This window comes from Mizuhopecten yessoensis, unplaced genomic scaffold (genome assembly GCF_002113885.1).
Source record: "Mizuhopecten yessoensis strain PY_sf001 unplaced genomic scaffold, ASM211388v2 scaffold8789, whole genome shotgun sequence".
Lineage (NCBI taxonomy): Eukaryota > Metazoa > Mollusca > Bivalvia > Pectinida > Pectinidae > Mizuhopecten > Mizuhopecten yessoensis.
Genome location: NW_018407722.1, coordinates 125,999 through 137,639, shown reverse-complemented (window position 1 = coordinate 137,639; position 11,641 = coordinate 125,999).

Below are 11,641 nucleotides of genomic sequence, written 5' to 3'. Positions count from 1 at the left end.
GTATTGTTGTGGTTTATTTGATCAGCTAGCCCCGGTATTGTTGTACTTTGTTTAATCAGCTAGCCCCGGTATTGTTGTAGTTTCTTTGATCGGCTAGCCCCGGTATTGTTGTAGTTTATTTGATCAGCTAGCCCCGGTATTGTTGTAGTGTGTTTGATCAGCTAGCCCCGGTATTGTTGTTGTTTATTTGATCAGCTAGATCCGATATTAATGTAGTTTGTTTGATCAGCTAGCCCCGCTATTGTTGAAGTTTGTGTGATCAGTTAGCCCCGGTATTGTTGTAGTTTGTGTGATCAGCTAGCCCCTGTATTGTTGTAGTTTGTTTGATCAGATAGCCCCGGTATTGTTGTAGTCTGTGTGATCAGCTAGCCCCTGTTTTGTTGTAGTTTGTTTGATCAGCTAGCCCCGGTATTGTTGTAGTGTGGTTGATTGTGCCCCGGTATTGCAGTGTGTTTGATCAGCTAGCCCCGGTATTGTTGTAGTGTGTTTGATCAGCGAGGGTATTGTTGTAGTCTTTGTGATCGGTATTGTTGTAGTCTGTTTGATCAGCTAGGGTATTGTTGTAGTTAATATGACCTGCTAGCCCCGTTATTGTTGTAGTGTGCTTTATCAGCCAACCCCGGAATTGTTGAAGTTTGGGTGATCAGCTAGCCCCTGTATTGTTGTAGGTTGTTTGATCAGCTAGCCCCTGTATTGTTGTAGTTTCTTTGATCGGCTAGCCCCGCTATTGTTGTAGTGTGGCTGATTGTGCCCCGGTATTGTTGTTGTTTATTTGATCAGCTAGCCGCGTTATTGTTGAAGTTTGTTTGATCAGTTAGCCCCGGTATTGTCGTAGTTTGTGTGATCAGCTAAACCCGGTATTGTTGTAGTCTGTGTGCAGATAGCCCCGGTATAGTAGTAGATTATTTGATCAGCTAGATCCGATATTAATGTAGTTTGTTTGATTCCTTAGCCCCGGTATTGTATTAGTTTATTTGATCAGTTAGTCCCGGTATTGTAGTGGGTGTGTGTGTGATCAGCTAAACCCGGTATTGTTGTAGTCTTTGTGATCGGTATTGTTGTAGTAGTGTGTTTGATCAGCTAGGGTATTGTTGTAGTTAATATGACCTGCTAGCCCCGTTATTGTTGTAGTTTGATTGATCAGCTAGCCCCTGTATTGTTGTAGTTTGATTGATCAGCTAGCCCTGTTATTGTTGAGGTTTGTGTGATCAGCTAACCCAGTATTGTTGTCGTGTGTTTGATCAGCGAGGGTATTGTTGTAGTTGATTTGATCAGCTAGCCCTGTTATTGTTGAGGTTTGTGTGATCAGCTAAACCCGGTATTGTTGTAGTGTGCTTGATCATCCAACCCCGGCATTGCTGTAGTTTGTTTGATTTCTTAGCCCCGGTATTGTAGTGTGTGTGTGAAGTTTGTGTGATCAGCTAGACCCGGTATTGTTGTAGTTGATTTGATCAGCTAGCCCCTGTTTTGTTGTAGTTTGTTTGATTACTTGGCCCCGGTATTGTTGTGGTTTGTTTGATCAGCTAACCCCGGTATTTTTGTAGTCTTTGTGATCGGTATTGTTGTAGTTAATATGACCTGCTAGCCCCGTTATTGTTGTAGTGTGCTTGATCATCCAACCCCGGCATTGTTGCAGTTTGTTTGATTACTTGGCCCCGGTATTGTTGTAGTTTGATTGATCAGCTAGCCCCCCCCGGTATTGTTGTAGTCTGTTTGATCAGCTAGGGTATTGTTGTAGTCTGTTTGATCAGCTAGGGTATTGTTGTAGTCTGTTTGATCAGCTAGGGTATTGTTGTAGTTGATTTGATCAGCTAGCCCTGTTATTGTTCAAGTTTGTGTGATCAGTTAGCCCCGGTATTGTTCTAGTGTGGTTGATTGTGCCCCGGTATTGTTGTAGTCTTTGTGATCGGCTAGCCCCGCTATTGTTGTAGTGTGTGTGTGAAGTTTGTGTGATCAGCTCGCCCTGTTATTGTTGAAGTTTGTGTGATCAGCTAACCCCGGTATTGTTGTAGTCTTTGTGATCGGCTAGCCCCGGTATTGTTGTAGTTTGTTTGATCAGCTACACCCGGTATTGTTGTAGTTTGTTTGATCAGCTAGCCCCGGTATTGTTGTAGTTTGTTTGATCACTTCACCCCGGTATTGTTGTGGTTTGTTTGATCAGCTAGTCCCGGTATTGTAGTGTGTGTGTGTGATCAGCTAGCCCGTTATTGTTGTAGTGTGTTTGATCAGCTAGCCCGTTATTGTTGTAGTGTGTTTGATCAGCTAGCCCCGGTATTGTTGTAGTGTGCTTGATCAGCCAACCCCGGCATTGTTGTAGTTTGTTTGATTACTTAGCCCCGGTATTGTTGTAGTTTATTTGATAGACTAGCCCCGGTATTGTAGTGTGTTTGATCAGCTAGCCCCGTTATTGTAGTGTGTGTGTACTCGGCTAACCGCGGTATTGTAGTGTGTTTGATCAGCTAGCCCCGGTATTTTGTAGTGTGTTTGATCAGCTAGCCCCGGTATTGTTGTAGTGTGTTTGATCAGCTAGCCCCGGTATTGTTGTATTGTTGTAGTTTATTTGATAGACTAGCCCCGGTATTGTAGTGTGTTTGATCTGCTAGCCCCAGTATTGTTGAAGTTTGTGTGATCAGCTAGCCCCGGCATTGTTGTTGTTTATTTGATCAGCTAGCCCCGTATTGTTTTGGGTTATTTGATGAGCTAGTCCCGGTATTGTTGTAGTGTGTTTGATAAGCTAGCACGGTATTGCTGTGGTTTGTTTGACCAGCTAGCCACGGTATTGTTGTGTTTGTTTTGATCAGAGCCCCGGTATTGTTGTAGTTAATGTGACCAGCTAGCCCCGGTATTGTTGTATTTTATGTGATCAGCTAGCCCCGGTTTTTTGTAGTGTGTTTGATCTGCTAGCCCCGGTATTGTCGTAGTTTGTGTAATCAGCTAGCCCAGGTATTGTTGTAGTGTGTTTGATAAGCTAGCACGGTATTGCTGTGGTTTGTTTGACCAGCTAGCCACGGTATTGTTGTGTTTGTTTTGATCAGCTAGCCCCGTTATTGTAGTGTGTGTGTACTCAACTAGCCCCGGTATTGTAGTGTGTGTGTGTGATCAGCTAGCCCCGGTATTGTAGTGTGTCTTTGATCAGCCAATCCCAGTGTTGTTGTAGTTTGTTTGATCAGCTAGCCCCGGTATTGTTGTAGTATGTTTGATCAGCTAGCCCCGTATTGTTTTGGTTTATTTGATCAGCTAGTCCCGGTATTGTTGTAGTTTGTGTAATCAGCTAGCCCCGGTATTGTTGTAGTGTGTTTGATCAGCTAGCCCCGGTATTGTAGTGGGTGTGTACTCAGCTAGCCCCGGTATTGTTGTAGTTTGTTTGATCAGCTAGCCCCGATATTGTTGTAGTTAATGTGACCTGCTAGCCCCGTTATTGTTGAAGTTTGTGTGATCAGCTAGCCCCGTTATTGTTGTAGTTTGTTTGATCACTTAGCCCCGGTATTGTTGTGGTTTGTTTGATCAGCTAGCCTCGGTATTGTAGTGTGTGTGTGTGATCAGCTAACCCAGTATTGTTGTAGTGTGTTTGATCAGCTAGCCCTGGTATTGTTGTAGTTTGTTTGATCAGCTAGCCCCGATAGTGTTGTAGTTTGTTTGATCAGCTAGCCCAGGTATTGTTGTAGTGTGTTTGATCAGCTAGCCCCAGTATTGTTGTGGTTTGTTTGATCAGATAGCCCCGGTAGTGTTGTGGTTTGTTTGATCGGCTAGTCTTGTATTGTTGTAGTGTGTTTGATCAGCTAGCCCCGGTATTGTCGTAGTTTGTGTAATCAGCTAGCCCCGGTATTGTTGTAGTTTGTTTGATCACTTAGCCCCGGTATTGTCGTAGTTTGTGTAATCAGTTAGCCCCGGTATTGTTGTGTTTTTTTTTATCAGCTAGCCCCGGTATTGTTGTAGTTTGTTTGATCAGCTAGCCCCGGTATTGTTGTGGTTTGTTTAATCAGCTAGCCCCGGAATTGTTGTAGTTTATTTGATCAGCCAGCCCCGGTATTGTTGTAGTCTGTTTGATCAGCTAGCCCCGGTATTGTTGTTGTTTGTTTGATCAGCTACACCCGGTATTGTTGTAGTTTATTTGATCAGCTAGCCCAGGTATTGTTGTGTTTTTTTTTATCAGCTAGCCCCGGTATTGTTGTAGTTTATTTGATCAGCTAGCCCTTGTATTGTTGTAGTTTATTTGATCAGCTAGCCCCGGTATCGTTGTAGTGTGTTTGATCAGCTAGACCCGGTATTGTTGTGGTTTCTTTGATCAGCTAGTCCCGGTATTATTGTAGTTAGTGTAATCAGCTAGCCCCGGTATTGTTGTAGTTTATTTGATCAGCTAGCCCCGGTATTGTTGTAGTGTGTTTGATCAGCAAGCCCCGGTATTGTAGTGTGTGTGTACTCAACTAGCCCCGGTATTGTTGTAGTTTGTTTGATCAGCTAGCCCCGATATTGTTGTAGTTAATGTGACCAGCTAGCCCCGTTATTGTTGAAGTTTGTGTTATCAGCTAGCCCCGTTATTGTTGAAGTTTGTGTGATCAGTTAGCCCCGGTAGTGTTGTAGTTTGTTTGATCAGCTAGCCCCGGTATTGTTGTAGTCTGTGTGATCAGCTAGCCCCGGTATTGTTGTAGTGTGTTTGATCAGCTAGCCCCTGTATTGTTGTAGTTTGTTTGATCACTTCGCCCAAGTATTGTTGTGGTTTGTTTGATCAGCTAGCCCCGGTATTGTAGTGTGTGTGTGTGATCAGCTAGCCCAGTATTGTTGTAGTGTGTTTGATCAGCTAGCCCCGGTATTGTTGTAGTGTGTTTGATCAGCTAGCCCCGGTATTGTTGTAGTTTGCGTGATCTGCTAGCCCCGCTATTGTTGAAGTTTGTGTGATCAGCTAGCCCAGGTATTGTTGTAGTTTGTTTGATCAGATAGCCCCGGTATTGTTGTAGTCTGTGTGCTCGGCTAGCCCCGGTATTGTTGTAGTTTGTTTCATCACTTAGCCCCGGTATTGTTGTGGTTTGATGGCCAGCTAGCCCCGGTATTGAAGTGTGTGTTTGATCAGCCAATCCCGGTATTGTTGTAGTTTGTTTGATCAGCTAGCCCTGGTATTGTAGTGTGTGTTTGATCAGCTAGCCCCGGTATTGTTGTAGTCTGTGTGATCAGCTAGCCCCGGTATTGTTGTAGTTTGTTTGATCAGCTAGCCCTGGTATTGTTGTAGTGTGTTTGATAAGCTAGCACGGTATTGCTGTGGTTTGTTTGATCAGCTAGCCACGGTATTGTTGTGTTTGTTTTGATCAGCTAGCCCCGGTATTGTTGTGGTTTGTTTGATCAGCTAGCCCTGGTATTGTTGCAGTGTGTTTGATAAGCTAGATTGTTGTAGTTTGTTTCATCACTTAGCCCCCGGATTGTTGTGGTTTGGTGGCCAGCTAGCCCCGGTATTGCTGTAGTCTGTGTGATCAGCTATCCCCTGGATTGTTGTAGTTTGTTTGATCGGCTAGCCCCGGTATTGGTGTAGTTTATTTGATCGGCTAGCCCCGGTATTGTTGTAGTTTATTTGATCAGCTACCCCCGGTATTGTTGTAGTGTGTGTGATCAGCTAGCCCCGGTAGTGTTGTGGTTTGTTTGATCAGCTAGCCCCGGTATTGTTGTAGTTTATTTGATCAGCTAGCTCCGGTATTGTTGTAGTTTGTTTGATAAGTTAACCCCGGTATTGTTGTGGTTTGTTTGATCAGCTAGCCCCGGTATTGTTGTAGTTTGTTTGATCACTTAGCATTATTTGATCAGCTAGCCCTTGTATTGTTGTAGTTTATTTGATCATCTAGCTCCGGTATTGTCGGGTGTGTGTAATCGGCGAGCCCCGATATTGTTGTATTTTGTTTGATCAGCTAGCCCAGGTATTGTTGTAGTTTGTTTAATCAGCTAGCCCCCTAGCCCCGATAGTGTTGTAGTTTGTTTGATCATCTAGCTCCGGTATTGTCGGGTGTGTGTAATCGGCGAGCCCCGATATTGTTGTATTTTGTTTGATCAGCTAGCCCCGGTAGAGTTGTGGTTTGTTTGATCATCTAGCTCCGGTATTGTTGTGGTTTGATGGCCAGCTAGCCCCGGTATTGTAGTGGGGGTGTGTGATCAGCTAGCCCCTGTATTGTTATAGTTTGTTTGATCACTGAGCCCCGGTATTGTTGTAGTCTGTGTGCTCGGCTAGCCCCGGTATTGGTGTAGTTTGTTTGATCAGCTAGCCACGGTATTGTTGTGTTTGTTTTGATCAGCTAGCCCCGGTAGAGTTGTGGTTTGTTTGATCATCTAGCCCCGGTATTGTTGTAGTCTGTGTGCTCGGCTAGCCCCGGTATTGGTGTAGTTTGTTTGATCAGCTAGTCCAGGTATTGTTGTAGGGTGTTTGATCAGCTAGCCCGGGATTGCTGTGGGTTGTTTGATCAGCTAGCCCGGGATTGCTGTGGTTTGTTTGATCAGCAAGCCCCGGTATTGTAGTGTGTCTTTGATCAGCCAATCCCAGTATTGTTGTAGTTTGTGTAATCAGCTAGCCCCGGTTTTGTTGTAGTTTGTTTGATCACTTAGCATTATTTGATCAGCTAGCCCCTGTACTGTTGTAGTTTGTTTGATCACTTAGCATTATTTGATCAGCTAGCCCCGGTATGGTTCTGGTGTGTTTGAGCAGCTAGCCCCGGTATTGTCGTAGTCTGTGTGATCAGCTAGCCCCGGTATGGTTCTGGTGTGTTTGAGCAGCTAGCCCGGGGTTGCTGTGGTGTGTTTGATCAGCTAGCCCCGATAGTGTTGTAGTTTGTTTGATCACTTAGCTTTATTTGATCAGCTAGCTCCGGCATTGTGGTAGTTTGTTTGATAAGTTAACCCGGGTATTGTTGTGGTTTGTTCGATCAGCTAGCCCCGGTATCGTTGTAGTGTGTTTGATCAGCAAGCCCCGGTATTGTAGTGTGTCTTTGATCAGCCAATCCCAGTGTTGTTGTAGTTTGTTTGATCAGCTAGTCCAGGTATTGTTGTAGGGTGTTTGATCAGCTAGCCCGGGATTGCTGTGGGTTGTTTGATCAGCTAGCCCTGGTATTGTTGTAGTTTATTTGATCAGCCAGCCCCGGTATTGTTGTAGTCTGTGTGATCGGCTAGCCCCGGTATTGTTGAAGTTTGTGTGGTCAGCTAGCCCCGGTATTGTCGTAGTCTGTGTGATCAGCTAGCCCCGGCATTGTTGTAGTTTGTTTGATCAGCTAGCCCCGGTATTGTTCTGGTGTGTTTGATCAGCTAGCCCGGTATTGCTGTGGTTTGTTTGATCAGCTAGCCCCGGTATTGTCGTGGTTTGTTTGATCAGCTAGCCCCGGTATTGTTGTAGTCTGTGTGATCAGCTAGCCCCGGTATTGTTGTAGTGTGTTTGATCAGCCAACCCCGGTAGTGTTGTAGTTTGTTTGATCAGCTAGCCCCGGTATTGTCGTGGTTTGTTTGATCAGCTAGCCCCGGTATTGTCGTGTGTGTGTAATCGGCTAGCCCCGGTATTGTTGTAGTTTGTTTGATCACTTAGCCCCGGTATTGTTGTGGTTTGTTTGATCAGCTAGCCCCGGTATTGTCGTGTGTGTGTAATCGGCTAGCCCCGATATTGTTGTAGTTTGTTTGATCAGCTAGCCCCGGTATTGTTCTGGTGTGTTTGATCAGCTAGCCCCGTATTGCTGTGGTTTTTTTGATCAGCTAGCCCCGGTATTGTTGTAGTCTGTGTGATCAGCTAGCCCCTGTATTGTTGTAGTTTGTTTGATCAGCTAGCCACGGTATTGTTCTGGTGTGTTTGATCAGCTAGCCCCGTATTGCTGTGGTTTTTTTGATCAGCTAGCCCCGGTATTGTTGTAGTCTGTGGGATCAGCTAGCCCGTGTATTGTTGTAGTTTGTTTGATCAGCTAGCCACGGTATTGTTCTGGTGTGTTTGATCAGCTAGCCCCGTATTGCTGTGGTTTTTTTGATCAGCTAGCCCCGGTATTGTTGTAGTCTGTGTGATCAGCTAGCCCTGGCATTGTTGTAGTGTGTTTGATCAGCTAGCCCCTGTATTGTTGTAGTTTGTTTGATCAGCTAGCCCCGGTATTGTCGTGGTTTGTGTAGTTTGTTTGATCGGCTAGCCCCGGTATTGTTGTAGTTTATTTGATCAGCTAACCCCGGTATTGTTGTAGTGTGTTTGATCAGCAAGCCCCGGTATTGTAGTGTGTGTGTACTCAGCTAGCCCCGGTATTGTTGTAGTTTATTTGATCAGCTAACCCCGGTATTGTTGTAGTGTGTTTGATCAGCAAGCCCCGGTATTGTAGTGTGTGTGTACTCAGCTAGCCCCGGTATTGTTGTAGTTTATTTGATCAGCTAACCCCGGTATTGTTGTAGTGTGTTTGATCAGCAAGCCCCGGTATTGTAGTGTGTGTGTACTCAGCTAGCCCCGGTATTGTTGTAGTTTATTTGATCAGCTAACCCCGGTATTGTTGTAGTGTGTTTGATCAGCAAGCCCCGGTATTGTAGTGTGTGTGTACTCAGCTAGCCCCGGTATTGTTGTAGTTTATTTGATCAGCTAGCCCCGATATTGTTGTAGTTAATGTGACCTGCTAGCCCCGTTATAGCTAGCCCCGTTATTGTTGAAGTTTTGTTTGATCACTTAGCCCCGGTATTGTTGTGGTTTGGTTGATCAGCTAGCCTCGTTATTGTTGAAGTTTGTGTGATCAGCTAGCCCCGGTAGTTTTGTAGTTTGTTTGATCAGCTAGCCCCGGTATTGTTGTAGTCTGTGTGATCAGCTAGCCCCGGTATTGTTGTGGTTTGTTTGATCAGCTAGCCTCGTTATTTTTGAAGTTTGTGTGATCAGCTAGCCCCGGTATTGTTGTAGTCTGTTTGATCAGCTAGCACCGGTATTGTTGTAGTTTGTTTGATCAGCTAGCCCCGGTAGTGTTGTAGTCTGTGTGATCAGCTAGCCCCGGTATTTTTGTAGTGTGTTTGATCAGCTAGCCCCGGTATTGTTGTAGTGTGTTTGATCAGCTAGCCCGGTATTGTTGTAGTTTGCGTGACCTGCTAGCCCCGGTCTTGTTGTAGTTAATGTGACCTGCTAGCCCCGTTATTGTTGAAGGTTGTGTGATCAGCTAGCCCCGGTATTGTTGTAGTTGGTTTCATCACTTAGCCCCGGTATTGTTGTGGTTGTTTGATCAGCTAGCCCCGGTATTGTTGAAGTTTGTGTGGTCAGCTAGCCCCGGTATTGTTGTAGTTTGTTTGATCAGATAGACCCGGTATTGTTGTAGTCTGTGTGATCGGCTAGCCCCGGGATTGTTGTAGTTTGTTTCATCACTTAGCCCCGGAATTGTTGTGGTTTGATGGCCAGCTAGCCCCGGTATTGTAGTGTGTGTTTGATCAGCCAATCCCAGTATTGTTGTAGTTTGTTTGATCAGCTAGCCCCGTTATTGTTGAAGTTTTGTTTGATCACTTAGCCCCGGTATTGTTGTGGTTTGTTTGATCAGCTAGCCCCGGTATTGTTGTAGTGTGTTTGATCAGCCAACCCCGGTATTGTTGTAGTTTGTTTGATCAGCTAGTGTATTGTTATAGTTTGTTTGATCACTGAGCCCCGGTATTGCTGTAGTGTGTTTGATCAGCTAGCCCCGGTATTGTTGTAGTCTGTTTGATCAGCTAGCCCCGGTATTGTTGTAGTTTGTTTGATCAGCTAGCCCTGGTATTGTTGTAGTTTGTTTGATCAGATAGCCCCTGTATTGTTGTAGTCTGTGTGATCAGCTAGCCCCTGTATTGTTATAGTTTGTTTGATCACTGAGCCCCGGTATTGTTGTAGTGTGTTTGATCAGCTAGCCCCGGTATTGTTGTAGTGTGTTTGATCAGCCAACCCCGGTATTGTTGTAGTTTGTTTGATCAGCTAGCCCCGGTATTGTTGTAGTCTGTTTGATCAGCTAGCCCCGGTATTGTTGTAGTTTGTTTGATCAGCTAGCCCTGGTATTGTTGTAGTTTGTTTGATCAGATAGCCCCGGTATTGTTGTAGTCTGTGTGATCAGCTAGCCCCTGTATTGTTATAGTTTGTTTGATCACTGAGCCCCGGTATTGTTGTAGTGTGTTTGATCAGCTAGCCCCGGTATTGTTGTAGTGTGTTTGATCAGCCAACCCCGGTATTGTTGTAGTTTGTTTGATCAGCTAGCCCCGGTATTGTTGTAGTCTGTTTGATCAGCTAGCCCCGGTATTGTTGTAGTTTGTTTGATCAGCTAGCCCCGGTATTGTTGTAGTTTGTTTGATCAGCTAGCCCCGGTATTGTTGTAGTTTGTTTGATCAGCTAGCCCCGGTATTGTTGTAGTTTGTTTGATCAGCTAGCCCCGGTATTGTTGTAGTTTGTTTGATCAGCTAGCCCCGGTATTGTTGTAGTTTGTTTGATCAGCTAGCCCCGGTATTGTTGTAGTTTGTGTGATCAGCTAGCCCCGGTATTGTTGTAGTTTGTTTGATCAGCTAGCCCCGGTATTGTTGTAGTTTGTTTGATCAGCTAGCCCCGGTATTGTTGTAGTGTGTTTGATCGGCTAGCCCCGGTATTGTCGTAGTTTGTGTAATCAGCTAGCCCCGGTTTTGTTGTAGTTTGTTTGATCAGATAGCCCCGGTATTGTTGTAGTTTATTTGATCAGCTAGCCCCTGTATTGTTGTAGTTTGTTTGATAAATTAGCCCCGGTATTGTAGTGTGTGTGATCACTTAGCCCCGGTATTGTTGAGTTTATTTGATCAGCTAGGCCTGGTATTGTTGTAGTCTGTTTGATCAGCTAGCCCCGGTATTAATGTAGTTTGTTTGATTAGCTAGCCCCGGTATTGTTGTAGTTTGTGTGATCAGCTAGCCCCGGTATTGTTGTAGTTTCCTTTGATCACCCAGCCCCGGTATTGCCGACAAGAACATTTGTACCACAACTTGTGATGTTGTCACACTTGTTGTTGTAAAGTGTTTTATCAGATGGCGTTAATAAATCAAGCAAAATGTAGTGTACATAAATCGAACACACACGACAGACATCAGAGAAGGAAAGAAAAAGAAAAAAATGTACAGAATTCAAGAAAGTAAATAATAAGGACAAGGATCTGTCACAATACTAGATGTAAAAATAAATTTGATGTCAGAAATTGTTGAGTGCAAGAAATTGTCGAGTATGTATCCCGTACAACACAAAGACCACTACCACTGAGGGTCCAGTGTGGACTACCATTGTGTTTCCAGTGTGGACTACCACTGAGTTTCCATTGCGGACTACCACTGAGTGTCCAGTGTGGACTACCACTGAGTGTCCAGTGTGGACTACCATTGAGTGTCCAGTGTGAACTACCACTGAGTGTCCAGTGTGGACTACCATTGTGTTTCCAGTCTGGACTACCACTGAGTGTCCAGTGTGGACTATCACTGAGTGTCCAGTGTGGACTACCACTAATTGTCCAGTGTGGACTACCACTGAGTGTCCAGTGTGGACTACCATTGAGTTTCCAGTCTGGACTACCACTGAGTGTCCAGTGTGGACTACCATTGAGTTTCCAGTCTGGACTACCACTGAGTGTCCAGTGTGGACTACCACTGAGTGCCTAGTGTGGACTACCATTGTGTTTCACTACCACTGAGTGTCCAGTGTGGACTACCATTGTG